The sequence below is a fragment of the Ochotona curzoniae genome, unplaced genomic scaffold, assembly GCF_017591425.1.
Source record: "Ochotona curzoniae isolate NIBS_2020 unplaced genomic scaffold, NIBS_Ocur_1.0 contig_4501, whole genome shotgun sequence".
Taxonomy (NCBI): Eukaryota; Metazoa; Chordata; class Mammalia; order Lagomorpha; family Ochotonidae; genus Ochotona; species Ochotona curzoniae.
The window spans coordinates 5,620,970-5,639,312 of NW_024466307.1; positions in this window are offsets into that span (position 1 = coordinate 5,620,970).

The following is an 18,343-nucleotide window of genomic DNA, read 5'->3' on the forward strand; positions in this document are numbered from 1 at the left end:
CACACACATACCACACACACACACCACACACCACACACACACACCACACACATACCACACACACACACACACCACACACACCACACACACCACACACATACCACACACACACACCACACACACACACACACACACCACACACACACACACACACCACACACACCACACTTACCACACACACCCCCCACACCACACACACACACCACACACATACCACACACACACACACCACACACACACACACACCACACACATACCACACACACACCACACCACACACACACCACACACACCACACACACATACCACACACACACACCACACACATACCACACACACACACCACACACACCACATACCACACACCACACACACACACCCCACATACCACACACCACACACACACACACACACACACACACACACCACACACCACACATACCACACACACACACACCATAGTGACAGAGGATTAAATAGAAATGTCTTGTAAAATAGCCTGTATAGACATGAGTAGACATGACCGCCAATCTCTAAAAGTCACAGCTTAGGGTTGGATATCTGTCCCAGCAGATACCATGCAGTAGTAAGGCAACCACATCTGACCCCAGAGACGTGTTCATACCTGTCTCCAGTTATTCCAGGAGAGAGCTGAGGTCAGCCCTGGCTCTCACAGGCATTTGGGGAGGGAATAAGTGGACAAGAACTCTCTATCCACACTTGCCCCAATTTCTCCCTAATAAGTGAATAAATAAATTAAAAAAATTTTATGTTCAGAATTTAGAAGCTCAAGACTACAGATACCAATTAGTGTCCTTGATGAGTATATGTTGAAAATGTTTTTTGACACCCTAATCCTACCAAATTGTTCATCTAGACACACTTCTCATAAATAACGACCAGCCCCTTTATGCAAGTACTTTCACTGGATACTTGCTATTTTTCAAAGACAAAATATACAGCAGATGTGTAAAAAAAAAATGAGTTTTCACCCTCAAATCACTTTGAAACTCAAAAATGACTCTGAATGATGGAAAAGTTTTACCAAGCAATAAAATTTCCTTCACCCTGGCAGTAGACCTTCCTTAACCTGGACACCACATCTTCCCAGGTGGAAAAATAAAGGCAAACAACAAGCAAGTTTTTTGAAACATGGCAGTACTTGTTCATTATTTAGCATGTGATCAGCTGCGATTAACTTATAGACCTTCTAGAAGTAAAAATTGAGCTTTCTGACATTTGTCTAAAACAGGAGAAAGGAGGACAATAGCAAAGATATAGCTGATGAGAAAGTCATCAATCTTATTCTCTGACCATAAACTATTTTTTTGAGAACACTTCTCCATTAGCATGGTCTGATACAAGATTTGTATATTTTATTTGAAAGTGTAGATTGTGACTCACCTCCTTAACATCCCAAGTATATATAGTTTGATTTTTTTTTTTAGTATTGTAAAGCCTTCTATAATAAATGCATTTTTATTGTCAGATCCTGAAAGCTAAATCAAAGTGATTATTTAATGAACTTGAGGATAGCTGAGCATCTGTTTGGTTTTCTACACAACCCTAGTTCGACATAAACTTGCCAATGTGAGCAAAAGGCCTGAAAGTCTGACATTTCTCTGATCTGACCATCACCTGCCAGATCTATTTAAATGACTCCTTCATGCTGCCTTTGACACCAGTTTTCCTAAACATTATGATCATGTTCTAACTCCAGTATCCTCAAGGATTGTTCTCTTTGCATACACCACAAATTCAGTATGGAAACCAGCTGTTGAGCAGAAAGCCATTTTAAAAATAAATCATTCATGCCCACAATGTATCAGTCTTTCAGTGTTTGTACGTCCTGGCTCAAAAGACCATATATTTCCCGTTTTTCTTTTACTTTAATAAAAGTTTTTTATGCTCTCCTTAGAAATCTACCCAAACCTTTTTTCTTTTTGCAAATGACACTTCAATGGCAAATGTAGTCCTCAGATTTTGTAAATTCACACTTCCAAAGTGGTCAGTGAGGAAAGGAAGGGAGGGAATAGTGAAGCGTTAACCTCTAGCTCTGACCTGCCCTGTGCCACAGACTCACTGGCTGGCTGGTCTAACCTCACCTTCTAAGCTGATGTGTGATTCCTCTCAGGAGTATTCCAAGACTAAGATGAAAGTTGAAAAACTGAACATCTGCCCCAAGTTCTACAGCTAAAAAGTCAGGATCAAAATCCTGGATAAACCTCGGGTTGGAAACCAAAACAGATTCTACATGTAGTTTACCAAGTGCTTCTTTCTCATCTCTCCCATTTGTGAGCTGCAAATTTGGAGACTGTCTCTCAGTGGCTGCACTTACAGACTGATGGACTTGACCATCTCTTACTGGGAATTTAGAGAGCTCTACTGTGATCTGGAAAAGTCAGCTGTAGAACTTTCTGGAAAATAAACTTCTCTGGAATTGTTGATCCTTTACTTGTCTTCTTACTACCCTGATTTCTAATGCTTCTTTCATTCAGGCTTCATTTTGCATCAGAAGTTTCCCTGAACTCTAGCACCTGCCACTTCCATCTCTAGTTTCCAACACCACAAGAAAGAATGATCACTGTTGTCTTAGAAAACTCTGTGAAAACCAAAGTTCTGAGAAAGGAATTGACCAGTATTACAGTGACATTGGGGACAGGTTGGAAACAGCAGGGCAAGCAGCACTTAGTGGCTTAAAGTCTCTGGATTTTAATAAAAAAAAAAGAACATCCACACTTGGCAAGAGAGGAGGTATTTATTTTTAAGCATCATCCAGGTGTACGTTTTGCAAAATGCTCCTTTATACACATGCGTGCACACACACACACCCCTATATCATAATTACAAGGCTAATAACAGATTATCAGCCTTAGAAAATTGTACAGCTCCTTCATATGTTGGTGGTGAAATTACAGCAGTGCACATAAAATTATCATTTATCCTTGAATTCATGTAGTCTTCTCTCAAAGTAGAAAAGATCCATGTATTAACTTAAGACTAATGCCATTTTCCTACCCAGCACATGTCGTAAGCCCCACGGATGAGCATCGCAGATAAATGTCCCTCCTGAACAGTGCCCAAATATGCCTTAAATTGCAGATGACAGTTGGGAGCTTTTTTTTTTTTGCTTGCTTATCTGTCTGCCTTCGATATGACCCTAAATTAGGCATCAGAAGGTATAGTGTTTAATACAGATTCCGGGCACAATATACCTTCTCACAATTAGTTGAAAGTGCTGTTTTGTAATTAAAGGGTGAAGTGGGGCATGATGAACATATGGAAAAGGAGACCCTTAATAAGTGATGGGGCCTTCAAAAGAAATTGCTAATTAGTATGCATTTGATGTGCACTATACCAATTTTAAGACTTTGCCTTGAATAAATTGCTATGTTGGGTGTTCGAAGGAGTGGTGAGATTAGCATTTACAAAGGGGGCAATTTTCTGTCTTCTTGACTCTGTTAAATGGAGGAAATAACTTCCAAGACTGGAGCAGTAGTTAGCCCATCAATCATTCTCACAGCTGGAAACTGGGGATCCCAAATGCAGAGATCAGTTAATCCGTCAGCTAATAAGTTCATAGTGGCACCATATGGCGCAGGGCCACTCCACACAGGGACAAGGACAGAGCTGTTTACACAGGCATGCTGCTTTCTCAGGTAGCTCCCTGCTGGCAGAACCCTTTGTTCTGAAGGATCAATTTACTTTGCACAGTAAATTGACTGAATTGATCAGTTCAGAGCATATAATTGTTCACTAATCCTGTGGAATCATGTCCCATCCATGTGAGAGGGACAAAGGGGCACTGCCCATAGCCTGGTCTGGGGCTCCATCCTGGGGCTATTCTCATCACAGAGACTGGGCACTGATGAAAGGATCAGGGATGGTAGATGGGTAGCCGGCATGGACTTCAAACACCAAAGGGAGGGCACACCCCATGTTGCCCAGAAGGCTTCTCTGGGTGTCTTGACTCAACTGGTATATTGTGACTTAACATGAAATAAAGACAATACTAGCAAATTAGGAAAAGACTCTTTTTCAAATACTTGCTTGGAAGAATGAAAAAGATCTGGCTCCATCTCCAAATCTAATAATTGACTCCATTCATGCTCACCTCTAAGTTTACTTCCCTCCTATTAAAAAAAATAGAAATAGAAGAAGCTACAAAAGAGAAAGGAAAGATATTTTCAGGGAAGTATGGAAATGGCAGGTTAAGTAAGAAGAACGTTTCTCAGGCATTGTGCAAAGGTGACTGAGGCATCCCTTCTTTGCCTGTGTCTGGAGTATGGGAAAATGCATTGAGGCTTTCAGAACAAACGCAAGCCCAATCTTCCCATCCCTGCCCATAGCTGTGAACCCTAGGCGCTTTGTTCTAGGGATGTGTTTGATCTGACTTAGTTTTTTTTTTTTTCTTCTCACATCAAAAATAAAAGAAGAATAAATAAAATGAAAAAAAAAATTCACCAATAGAGATAAATGTTGGACATGGCTCCTTCAACGAAAGCTTTTCTTCAATAGTTAGTGTCAATAGAATCATTTCACATCAATGGTTTGAAAAGAGAATTGTATTCAATGGGAAGGGAAGCCATTGGAGATGCAGAGGGACGTTTGCTTCTGAAATGTCTGAGCAGTAATGAACTCTGCACCATCATCCTGGGAATCTTCACCAATTAGGGAGCTGTGAATTTCCAGGCCTTCTTGATTGAGAACAAACATCCTGAGAGTGCAGTCATGATGAGAAACTGCAGCAACCTTCAAGTTTGGCAAAACATGGAATTCTAGGAGTTATCTGAGTTTTTCATAATGTTCTTAAGGCAATGTGTGTTTGGAAATACACTGGCTACACAGATAGGCATGCAATTTAATGGCAGTTTATTTTTTTTTAATGAAAAAATTGAAAACTGGTAATTTACAAGTGTCCCAAGTGTATCTTCCCAAATTTCTACAAATCTGCAACTTTTCCCTTCTCTTTTCCCTTTCTCTATTACCTCCATATGTAAGTGCTTGGGATTCCACAGCATTTAAAAAAAAGGCAGAAGCCAAGAAACATTCGTATATTTTATTTCATCAACTATCATAATGAGAATATGATAAGATAGAAGCAATTCTGTAAGAAAGCTGTTAAAGTGAAACTTGTGAAATGGAAGGAAAAAAAGCAGAGATGCAAATTGTATAATGAAAATACATTAAGCAGGAGGCTAATGTAAAAGCAGGCAATTCGCCAAAAGGCTCTTTGTGGCTTTAGGGGGTTGAATTTTCTCCTCACATGTTATCAAACTGGGTTCTGACTCCCCATGGATAGCATGTGAGGTTAGCCTTCACTCTTTGCAAGTCATCCATGTACCAAGTTTTCATTTATTTAAACACGTCAACCCACGACACACCCTGAAGTCACCTTGAATTCTTACGCTCTGAATCACCAAGACCAAATCCATCCTCTTGTGTCCTGAATCCCCCCCGCAAGTCACCACTTCCCCCATCACTGCATACACCATGCTGAAGTCACACCAAAGTCTATATTCCCCACAAAAAGAATGTAACTTACAGTCACTGAAACAAATGGTTGGTTTTTCTATTCATGACACACAAGAGAGTTGGAGAAGAATTTTTACACGTGGAATCTCTTTTAACTTTTGTGTCTCTTAAAACATAAGTGGAGGCGTAGCAAGCCTTACACTTCACAAGACTCACAAGGACCCTGGTTCCCTCACCTCCTTCCTTGGCGCTCTCGATTCTCCACAGCTGTTTTCCAATTCTTTAGAATTTTTCTATTAACCACAAAGTAGAGAATGCACTTCAGGGTAGCCGTATGTTCCAACTTTTAAAAGCAACTTTAAATGTATTATCCTCAAGTCTTTTACATAAAGTTTTCAACATATTTAGCCCTTTTTTTTGAGGAAAAACTAAGGACCTACAGGAAAATAAATGCTTTCTTCCCCTCTTGGTGCCCGCTTGACCCTCTCCTGCCTGGGCCTTTCTCAGAGAAGACAAAGAAAACTCCCGTCTCATTACAGAATGTTTCCTTGTAGACACCAGTTATCTCTTAAATGCATCATTAGGTGTCTTTTCTTTCATCTGTAGCCTCAGACTAAAGAAACGTCTATTGAAGAGCTGTAGAAGTAAGCTGTTTTCCAGCACCAGCTTTGGGTATTTGGGTTGATCTGTAGAGTTCTTCACAGACCCAAAGGTCAAGACCAAAGATGATTTCTCTCAACTACTGGCTGCAAGTTCTCCTTCTACCCACCTAAAATGCTCTTCCAAAGTTCATAACATTTTCCCTTAACTACTTCACTTTGTCTCCTTGATCACTGTATGCACAGATGGACTGTGCTGCTTTGCCTTTCTTGTGTCGTCTCACCCAAACATAAGCCCTGAGGACAGAGATTTTTGTCTGGTTTGTTCACCCTGGGACCCCCCAGGTTGAATAGCACTGGACACACAGTAGATCCTCCACAAAGAAACTCTGAGGTACAAAATACAGAAGCAAAAACTGAACCAAATACACGAATCTCTACCAATGAAAGCAAATTATTTTAAAATGTTCTTTCAGGTGCTCTTGTATATTTGATCGGTTATTCTGGAAAGGTATATTTTTCAGATTGTGGATGATTTTTAGGCATTTCTGTAGATAATGATGGTAACAGGAAAAGTAGGAAAATGAAACCTTTTATTTTGTTGCTTCATGTTAACTATATAAAGATTATATGTAACACAGAAATTGAAGGCTTCCCAATAATAAGGCTTGGGAATTTGCAGGCATATAGTTACATCCATGTAATATCTTTTGCTTCTATCATTGAGTCACTAGGAAATTGATTCTTGATCTGGTATAGAGAGTCTATAAACTAATGTTTAAAATGACCATATGGCAAATTTATTACAGATATACTGCAGCTGCTATTGTTCTATATAGTAGATCACACAATATCCCTTTCCTCTAAAAGTTTGGATTATGTTCTCTGGTATAATGCAGTCACTTTTGCCCAGCTTTGGAGAGTGAATTTTGTTCCTTTCTTCCAAACACCACATTTAATAACATCGAAGTGGTAGTTTGAAATTATAGTGGTAATATCACAAAAGTTAAAAACATTACAAATGAGAATGGTTAAACTGTTATCAACAGTAGGTATGTTATCACCACAAGCCACAAGTGAATTTAATGAAACTGAAAGGTAGTACGCTATTTTTTTAAAAAAAAAAAAAAAAAAAAGGAGAGTGATACCATTTCCCAATATAAAGATTGTTTTAATCGATACTAAGCTGAAAAACTGCGCTAGAAATACTTGCAACTTTCTTTTGTTCCTTGCCCATCCATTTCTTCTTTTCTCGCCAAGTCATGGCTCATGCATTCAATGTTGCTTTCTGGAGGAAGGGATTTGCCATAGCAACTATATTTTTCCAGGTGTCCAGTATGCACTTAAAAAGTGATGAACAATGATGGTATACAGGTAATAAATCTTAATGAAATAGAAAGAAAAAGGCTGCTTTATGACTCCCTTTGAAATTCAGGATGTCAGTATACATGAGGAACTTAGTGCCACTTCCCTCTTCCTGGCACTTCTATACAAAATTATTCAGATATGAACAGAGAAACAGGAAGTTGATTCTGATTCATTTCTGCAACAGTGGTTTGAGTAATTCATTTGTGAAAAATGTAGCAGAAGAAACCATGAAAACCTAATGAATTAAAACAAACTAGCAGGACAAAGAGGACTAGCATATTTTAAGTTGGTATTTAAACCAGAAGTCATGGAGATCTCACAGTTTGGTGCTTTGCTTGTGTGGTAAATTTGAAAGGATTGTGTAGTTCCCTGCACTAGAGGTAGTTCACCTGTTTGAATTCCTTTGACTTTGTTGTTGTGTCTTCATTTGTGTTGTTATGCCACCACACTGTAGACTTGGTGGCTTCAACAACAATCATTTCTGGAGGCTAGGAAGTTCCAGTTCAAGCTGGCAGATTTGGTGTCAGGTGAAAATGCTCTTCCTGATTCGATAAGGGCTGCATTATTGCCGTGTGTCCATATGGCAGAAAGAAAGAGAGTTCTCTGGTCTCCTTTGCTTGTAAGGGCACAAGTCCCACAGGGAAGCCCAACCTCATGACCCCAATATAAATGTAATGACCTCCTAAAGGCCCTGATTTCAAATATCATCACATTGGTTATGAATTCACATTCAGTTGAACAGAAACATTTAGTTCACAGAACATGGACGCTTATACCTTCATGTTTCTTGAAAATTCCCCAAGGGGCTCACACTGTGTCTTAGCAGGTTGAGGCACTGCCTGCAGCACTGGCATCCCAAATGGGCACCGGTTAGAATTTTACTAACTTCTTTCTACTCTATTTCCAATCAAGCTCCCTGCTAATGTATCTGGGAAAACAGTGGAAGATGGCCCAAGTGCTTGGGATCCTCCACCAAAGTAGGAGACTTAGAAGCTCCTAGCTCTCAGCTTTGATCTTGCCCAACCCGAGCCGTTGTAGCCATTTGAAGAGTTAACCAGCAGATGGAAGACTTCCACTACCTGTCTTTTCCTCTCTCTCTCTAATTTGGTCGTTTAAATACATACAGTAATTTTTTTAAAAAGAAAGTCCCCAGGTGTTGACAAGTTCTTACTTATAAAGCTAACATGCATTATTTTAAAAGATAATGCTTTTGCTTTTGTGTTTATAATATTTGTAAAATGGAAGACATTCTACAATGAAATCAAATGAAGAGATTTTAAACAAAAAGAAAAAACCAAGAATGCTTCATTGAGCCCTGGAAAGACAAGTACAATGCAACAAGTCAACGTGTAAGTTATTTAATGCCTTCTATAAGAAGTCTTCAAAAAACTTGTGGAAAAGTATATTATGAATAAACCATGCATGAATTTCAGCTGGTTTTTTTTTGCTCCAAAATAAACTTCTTTTAATTCCATCTTCATATGAACCTTCTGAAGTACCCATTGTATATTGTCATAATTCTAAATTTTTGCAATGATGATTTTCATTTCAGTGCCAAATGTATCTAGAGAAATTGTTTCCAAAAATGAAGATCTTCAAATTAATTTTCAAATGAAGATCTTCACATGCATCCACAAATGAGGACACAGATTTCCTTATCAAAAACACTGGCATTGTGAGAGTAAACATTTTTCATTGGGGACAGTAAATGTAATTGTACAGACAATCAAGGTGTTTATTTTCATGACACTTAAAGCTTAACATCCTTAATGTATAAAGTCTCTGTGGTCCTGGTCCCACGCACACAGTTATGGCCAACTCTTCTTATATCATCTGCACATTTTGCAATCTGAAAGAACAAATTAGGGGTTCTGTGGCCAGCCATAAGCTATGCTACAAAGAAGGCAAAATGGCCAGTAAAGTGATTTTTCCAGATTGGAGACTGAGAGCATGAGACACAAGTTTTTATACTAAACCCAGTGTGGGGGACATTTATCTGTGGAATCAGAAACTACTGTGGGGACACATATGTCTATCAACCATTTGAATTTCTTCTTTGAAACATGTCTGTTTCCTTCGCCCATTTCTTCGTGGGGTTGTTAGTTTTGTTGTCACTGGGTTTCTAAAGCTCTCTCTAAATCCTGGGTATTAGTTCCTTATCAAAGAATTTCTCTTATTCCATTGGTTGCTTCTTCACTTTGTTGATTGTTTCCTTTGCTGCAAGAAGCTTTTTACCCTGATACAGTCCCATTTGTTTATTGCATCTTTGACTACTTTTGCCTCTGGTGTCTTATTCAAAAAGTTTTTCCCAATTCCTATATATTCCTCTGTTTTCCTCTAATAGTTTGATGGTTTCTGAGTGCAGATGTAAGTCCTTGATCTATTTAGACCCGAATTTTGTATAGGTGATAGGTGGGTGAAGGTGTCTTGCTTCTTACCTCTGCAGACTGCTACCCAATTGTCCCAACAGCATTTGTTGAAGAGACCAGGCTTTTTCCCTGGATTGTTTTCAGTTTTCTTATCAAAGATTAGTTGGCTATTCATGAGTGGGATCCATTCTGGTGTTTCTATGCTGTTCCATTGATCTTTGTTGTACCAGTACCAGAACCAGACTGTTTTAATGACCACTGCTCTGTATTATGTCTTGAGGTCTGGAATTGTGTTTCCTCCAGCTTGATTTTTATTCTTCAGGATAGCTTTGGCTATTCGTTGTCTCTTGCATTTCCAGATTAACTTTTGCATCATCTTTTCTGTTTCTGAGAAGAATGTTGGAATTTTGATTGGGATTGCATCAAATATTTATATTACATGTGGTGATATGGACATTTTAATGATATTGACCCTGGTAATCCAGGAACAGGGTTTCTCCATCTTTTAATGCACTCTTCTATTTCCTTTTTTTTAATGTTTTATGGTTTTTATCACAGAGGTCTTCCACATATTTGGTTAGATTAATTCCTAGGTATTTATGATTTCTAGTCACTATTTTAAAGGGGACTGTACTTACAATTTCTTTCTCAGTCATGGAATTATTTGTGTACACTAGTGCCATCAATTTGTTTATTAATTTTGTATCCTGCTACCCTGCCAAAGTCTCTTATGAGTTCCAGTGGTCTCTTAACTCAGTCTTTTAGTTCTCCTAAGCAGAGAATCATGTCATCTGCCATCAGAGATAATTTCAATTCCTCATTTCCAATTTGAATTTCTTAAATCCTTTTTCCTGCCAAATAGCTTTAGGAAGGATTTCCAATACTATATTGAATAACAGTGGTGAGCGTGGACATCCTTGTCCAGTTTCTAATCTTAGTGGAAAAGCTTCCAGTCTTTCCCCATTTAGTATGATGCTGACATTGATTTATATATATATATATATTGCTTTGATCATGTTATAGAATGTTCTTTCAATGCCTAATTTGCTAAAGGTATTATATAGTGATGGTTTATTAGAGACTAACATATCCAGATGGGAAGGTACAATACAGTATGTATCTCTACTTTCAAATTGAAGATGGACTCCCAATGAAACTCTTGAATATATCTTGGCAATAGGATACTGGACTGTCTGTCGTTGCCTGTACCTGCAATGTCAGGATACACCTAAATAACAGAATGATGGATTTAAGACTGCTTATGAAGGATCATACTATTGTAATCATATGGGGGATATCTGTTGGCAGGGGAGAATTTCGGGAAGGTCAAAGGAAATCCCAGAATTTATGGAACTGTATCCTAAAATTAAAAATAAAATAGAAGGGAGAAAAAAGAAACTACCATGGGGATACATCATTATCCTTTGTTTCAATGGCAAAGCCCTCTAAATAGTTAGGATTCATCCACCACTAACTGAAAACTCCAATAATAGAAAAGTAGTTCCTAGAGAGAGTCACACCTGCCTAATAACCCACCCAAACGACTCCTACCTAGTCAGCAACAGCCATTTCCAGTAAAACATAAATGCTTGTGACCAAGGAACTCCACAGACCACTGACTTTCCTAGAACATGTCTTGAAGCAAAATAGGACCCAGGGGCTCTTGTCCATTTCTTTAAAAAATGACAGAATAATCAGATGCACAAAAATGAGGAGAAGAAATAAGACAGCAAATAATCTAAATAAGTGATCACAAGGAAGAAAGTTTAAATCAGAGTGAAATATATGATGAAAAGGGCATATATAAAATACTGCTATTTAATGTGAAAAGGACCAAGTGAGAGAAATTCAGTCTGTATGCTTTATATAACTTGACACAACTGCATACTACTGAGATTTATAGAATGATCACAGTTCTACTCACATAGTTATACCCTAAGACATTATGAAAACTTGATGCTGTGAGTGAAATAGAAATTATTTGCCCAAAATGAACAAATGCAAACAATGCATGATAATAGTGACCAATACAAACTTCCATGTAGATGCTTCCCCACTTGGTTTCACATCATACATGGTCCAATACTCCAGACAACCAGGATTAACACACAACATCAAGTCTATTTACCAATCCCAATTTTGGCAAACTTTTTGATCTTACAACTTTTCCATGTGGCTGACTGAGCTATTGAAAACTACCTTCCCATCAAGCACCCAGTTGCTGGATAAACCATTTTAGAAGAATTGTTAAAGCATGTGATTTCTTTTAAAGAGAGAATCTCAGATATGAGAAATGAAGAAGAAACAGGCTATACTTATGTTAGTTGGTGCTATGGGAGCATAGGGGAGCCTAATACTTAGAAACTTTCAATGGTTAAAGTTTCTGCTGTTAGGCCTGGCACGGTAGCTTAGCAGCTAAAGTCCTCACTTTGCATGGGCCAGGATCCCATATGGGCAATAGCTCTAATCCCGGAGGCCTCCACCTCTTTCCCAGGCTCTGCTTGTGGCCTGGGAAGGCAGTGGAGAATGGCTCAAAGCCTTGGGACCCTGAACCCACTTGGGAGGCCTGGAAGAGAGCCCAAGTTCCTGGCTTCGGATCAGCACAATTCTGGCCATTGTGGCCATTTGGGGAGTGAATCAAAGGACAGAAGATCTTCCTCTCTGTGTCTCCTCCTCTCTCAATATCTGACTTTCCAAAAAATAAAAATAAAAAAATGAAAAGTTCTGCTGTTGATCCTGGGACTGCTTCAGGACAATGTGACCTTAAGCTCCATTTAAATGGGTGCTTAAAGTGAATAGCAGGCATGAACCAAGTTCCTGGGAATGAAGTGGTCCTCTCAGAAACGGGAGTGAGAAATGTTTCTTCATATGTCTAGGTCAGCACTGTTTCTCTGCTGACATGAAATAGAGTATCCCTAACCTGCCCTTCCTCACACCAGACAGATACAAATGTGCAGTCTGTGAATCTCCTAGTAGATGACTAGCCATGCAAGCTGGTGAGCCCACAAATAACTGGTAATGGAAGAACTGGAAAGATTCAAACAAGTAGGTCTAAATAGTAGACCAAAAAAAAAAAACCAAATAAAAGATAATAATAAAAAAACACACACTACATTTTTAAATAAAACAACTCATGCAATTGAAGAAGATGCAGTTGAACCTCTAAAAGTCAAAAACGTTACTTAGATTAAATTCCATAAATGGGTTGAAAGTTGTGAGAAACAACTAAAAAGGTTGTTTGCAAATCATAAGGAGGTCACCCAATATGGAGCACAAATACTGGAAGTCTGAAAAGGAGATTTGGAGGCACTGAAATATTGACTGGGGAAATCCGACAGAGAGCACACAGAAATCCCAGAATGAGGAGACAATGCAAACAGAATAATGCAGCAATGAAAACTAATGACAGAGGATATACAAAACATAAAAGCCATGGGTACATGAAAGAGGGAAGCGCTATTAACCCAAGTTATCAAAAATTTAAATAAATTCAAACATATGAATAAATTCAGAGATGGCACCCGGAGGGTTGGCTGGCTGGCTCTGAGATTACAAGGATAATTAAGATGCTGACATCCCATAGTAGAACACACAGGCTGCATCTGTGTTGCAGATCATGACGCCAGCTTCTTGTTACTGCAGACCCCAGGAGACAGCGACAATGGTCCAAGAAATGGGCTCCTGCTACTCATATGGGAGACCAGGTGTCAGCTCCACTTCTGTTCTTGTCCGATTCGGGTCATTGTGGACAATCGGGGAATAAATCAATGAATAGAAGTGCTTTCTCTCTGTCTCCCACTTTTATTCTTGCTCTTACACTACCTTCCTACCTCTCAAAAGAAAAAAATGAATGGAAAAAAAGGAATCAAAGCATAAGCTTAGTTTAACGTAAAATAGGATAGGAAATCCAACCACAATGTTAGAACGGGAGTCTTTGGCAGTCAACAGGATTTGATAAAACCATGAGGGAAGAGGCCTCCTAATTTAATATTGTTGGCTTTGTAAGAAGAGAGCGTTCAAAGCACACACACACTTGTGCCCGGCTCTCTCACGCATGTGCTCTCTCGTTCTCTTTCTCTCTTTCTCTCTCCACTGAGGCCTTACTCTACCTCAGGATTTGTGTCAGCATCCGGAAGGCCATTACTGTCATACTTGCTGGCCAACATAACCCTCTTTTCTTTAAAACATACAGTCTGTGGTATTAAATTATCAGCAAAAGAAAATAGACTAGTAGCACATGTGAAACTTAACACTCTAAAGACAAGTTTTTGAAAGCAATTAGAGGGAAAAAATGATTATCTATAAAGGAACTGCATTTAGACTGAGAATAGATAGCTTATCAATTATGACAGATACTGAGTGCTAATAATATTTTTTAAACACAAAAGAAAAAAGCTGTCAATCTGAAAATATTGCCTGGTACATGTGTCTGCCGCAGTGACTGTCACTGCTGGGGACACATCAGAGTCCTGTAGTTTGTATGCCAGTTCCACTGCCAACCTAGCTGCCTGCTTACACACAACCTGAGAAACCAAACGCTCAAGTTTCCTGTTCAGCTACACAGGAAACCCAGATTTAGTTCCACGTGTGTGTGTGTGTGCATGCATGTTTTTCAAATAGGTAAAAATAATTTTAAAAATTCAAAGTATTGTGCCTGGTGCAATGGCTCATGGCTAAATCCTCAACTTGCAAGCACCAAGATATCATATGGACACCAGTTTGTGTCCTGGCTGTTCCACTTACCATCCAGCTCCCTGCTTATGACATGGGAAAGCAGTAGAGGATGGCCCAAAGCTTTGGGACCCTGCACCTGTGTGGGAGACCCAAAAGAGGCTCCTGACTTCTGGTTTTAGTTTGTCTCAGCTCTGGTTGTTGCTGCCATTTTGGGAGTAAATGGAAGATCTTTCTCTGTGCCTCGTCTCTCCATAAATCTGATCTGTCTTTCCAATAAAAATAAATATTTTTAAAATATTCAAAGTATCATTCAAGAGGATGAAATAAAGACATTTTAGGGCCACTACATCAGCTTAAGCAGTCACTTGGGGCTGGTGCCAGTTTAAGTCCTGACTCCCAACTTTCTGTTAATGAACCAAGGAAAGCACTGAGGAAACTCCGATGGAGTTCCTGGCCCCTGGATCCAGCCATGTTCAGCCCTGACTTTGCAGGCTCAGGGAAGTGAAGATATAAATGAATATACGTGAACATATATGAGTGAATATCTGAATGTATATGAATATACAAATATACATAAGTGAAGATATATATATATATAAGATATACATATATCCTGTCCAGTTGCTCTGCCTTTTGAATGAATGAATGAATCTTTTAAAAGATTTTTTAAACTTATTATTTGAAAGCAAGAGTGACAGAGGAAAGAGGAGAGCCAGAACAAGAAAGATCTCTCATCCACTGGTTCACTCCCCACAGAGCCACAATAGCCAAGTTGGCCAGATGGAAGCTAGGAGCCGTTAATTTCTTCCTGGTCTCCCACATGGATGCAGGGCCCCAAGCATATGCGTCATTTTCAGCTGCTTTCCCAGGTGATTAGTGGAGAGTTAGATTGGAAGTAGAACAGCTGGGATATGAACCCATATGGAATGCCAGCATCCCATGCGGAGGATTAACTTGCTATGCAACAATGTCAGCCACAATAAATAAATCTTTAAAAACAAACAAACAGTAAATATATTTTCTGTTTCAGAAAACATCACTACATTTCAAATACTGTGAGCTAAAGTAGAAATCAAAACCGAAAGGAAGCAATATGGTAAAATATTAGAAAACATGAATAAATGCCTACAAATCTCTGGCTATAAAAATTAAGATGGTGTATTTCTTGAGGATTTATATTTTTAATTTTAACTGATAAATAAAATTGTTTATGCAATGTTTTGATGTATGACACTGTATAATATTCACACTGAAATAAATGCATGTATTTCCTCAAACATATATCATTTCTTGATGATAAACACATTGAAAATCCTTTCTTGTAACATTTCTTTTTTACATTATGGTGATCTATAGAACAGCAAATTTAACTCCTACCTAACGACAACTTGGTACCCACTAATTAACGTAAGCCCATATCTTTCTTCACTCTGACTCTCCTCATTCTCCTGTAAACATTGTTGTAATATAAACTTTGATAAGATCAACTTTTTTTAGGATTCCACATATGAATGAGATCACAAAGTATTGGTCTTCCAGGATCTGAATATAATGGTTTTCAGTTCCAGCCATCTTATTGTCAATGGACCTCATCCTTTTTTATGGCTAAATATTATTCCATTGTGTGTGTGCATGTTTTCTTTATCCACTCATTGGTTGGTGGACAGATTGTTTCCACTTAACAGTTTGAATAGTACATATTGAGAGGCAATAGCGGTCAATACTAACGTGAAAGACATGATGATGAATGACCAAAATTAAAGAACTCAAAATGCCTTTACACTATTGGCAGAAAAATTGAAAAAACCTTATGGACTTTCCTAAGTTGCATCAATAATGTGTGTAAATTATTTTAAAGATATCTAATTAAAAATCAAAATGTAAATAGACAATTAGAATAGAAAAGGAAAATTTTAAATGGAAAGAGAGCAGGAAAAAATGGAAAGTAAAATTTTACGTAACATGGTAAAAAGAAAATATATTTATAGCTATAATACAAATGAATTTAAATCAGACATCTTCATATTGGACAAACAAGTAAAGCCAATAAGATGCAGTTATCAAGAACCATTCTAAAGTTCAATAAAATAGAGAGCACTTCTTGTTTCTTGTGCAATCTAAGCATTTTACATTTAAGACTTCACTTATGACCAAAACACTTCCTAAGGTCTGCATGACCACTGCTCTTATCCTACAGGCGAGTGAACTGAGTCTGACGGGGCCAGCCTCGCACTTACAAGCTCACCTAACAGGAAACAGTGGGGAGGATCTCAGATTCAGACTTTCTGAACTTCCCTGTCCTGTGATAAGAACTGGAAAACACTCTTTTACTCTTAGTATAATGGTAGGAAGGCATAGTGGCTAAGCACAAACTCTTTATCATACATATTTTGTTACAGAGTGAATCTGACGTTTAATAGTGAAGAAGTTACTGCAAGTAAGGAAAATAGAACTCGCCAGAAAATGAGATACAGCCACTCTCCTGGAGGACAGACCTAGAAAAGATCATTTGACTCCAGGGCCCTTAGACTGCTGGCAGCCAGACCCATTGGGATTTTACCAGTGTCAATGGCTCACACCACATAGCGCTCCCTTGCTCTTCGGTTACTGTTCTCTTTTTCTCTCTTTTCTCCCTATTTTATCCTGTTTACTTTTACTGTTTTATTCTAAATTTTTAATAGATTCAATATGGTTTGAAGATACAGTTCTAATGGGACCTTTCCTTCCCACTCCCTCTCTTTTCCTCTTAACTTGCCACCTTCCTTTCTTCTAGTTTTTGAACCAGTATTGAATTTACATTATAATAAGAAAGCTTATTGCTTCATCATATAAGAACTTTAACAAGTAAAAAGCAAAAAGACACTGGTTTAGTGGGAATATAGCAACTATAAACATTAACTGAATGGGAAAACGACATGTCACCCACTCACAATGAACTTGAAAGTAATCACAGAGCACTCAGAGTATGGCAGGATAGCATTCTTAACCACTGGTTTGACAAAGCTATGACACGGAGCCCCACAAACTACATTTCTCTTACCTTCTGAATTCACCCGACGTGTTTACCTGAGAGCTCAGCTTCGCTGCTGCTACACTTTCAGCTTGCATGGTCTCTATCAGTTATCAACTTCTAATGCTCCTACCTTGCAAGCAGCAGGTTGGCTACTGGTTATTGCCTTTGAGCCAGGTACACACATAGTCACTTACTGCTAAGGAAGATGCAACAAGTTGGCACGACCTAAAATATGTCCAGTCAATAGAAGTTGTGTCTCTTCCAGTGAAGAAATTGTAGGCTTAGTGTGAATGCGAGTGACCACCAAAGAATGTTTTAAAGTTTACCTGGATTCTAAATTATGTTAGAAAACGATTTGTTTCAAAAGTGCAGAAAAATTTTTCCACTACTATTTCTATTACACTTAGTCTTTTCATTTTTAATCCAATAATCATTTCTCAGAAAATAATCTCCATTGCCCAATTATCTTTATAGAAATTCTAGATGCATATGATTGCCAATTATCAAAAATGTTTATGGAGTTTCAAAATAGAGGAACTCAGAAGCTCTAACACTTTTCGTTTTGTTAAAGATCATGTACCAGATAGAAAAAGTAATGAGGACAACCAAGTTGTAATATTTGCCATCTATCTAAATCTTAGCATTATAGTTCAGAATGATTTTTTTCTTATGGATTTTGCTCTGATCCCAGAGACATGAAATACAAGTCTGTAAGAAGGAAAACCATGATTAAATTTGAATAAGTGATGGGAGAGAAAAGCCGAGGGCACATCAGTTCCTGGCAAAGAGCCACATTGTCTGTTTCTTTTCACGTTGGGTCCCTAGAGGGCAACAGATACACAGAA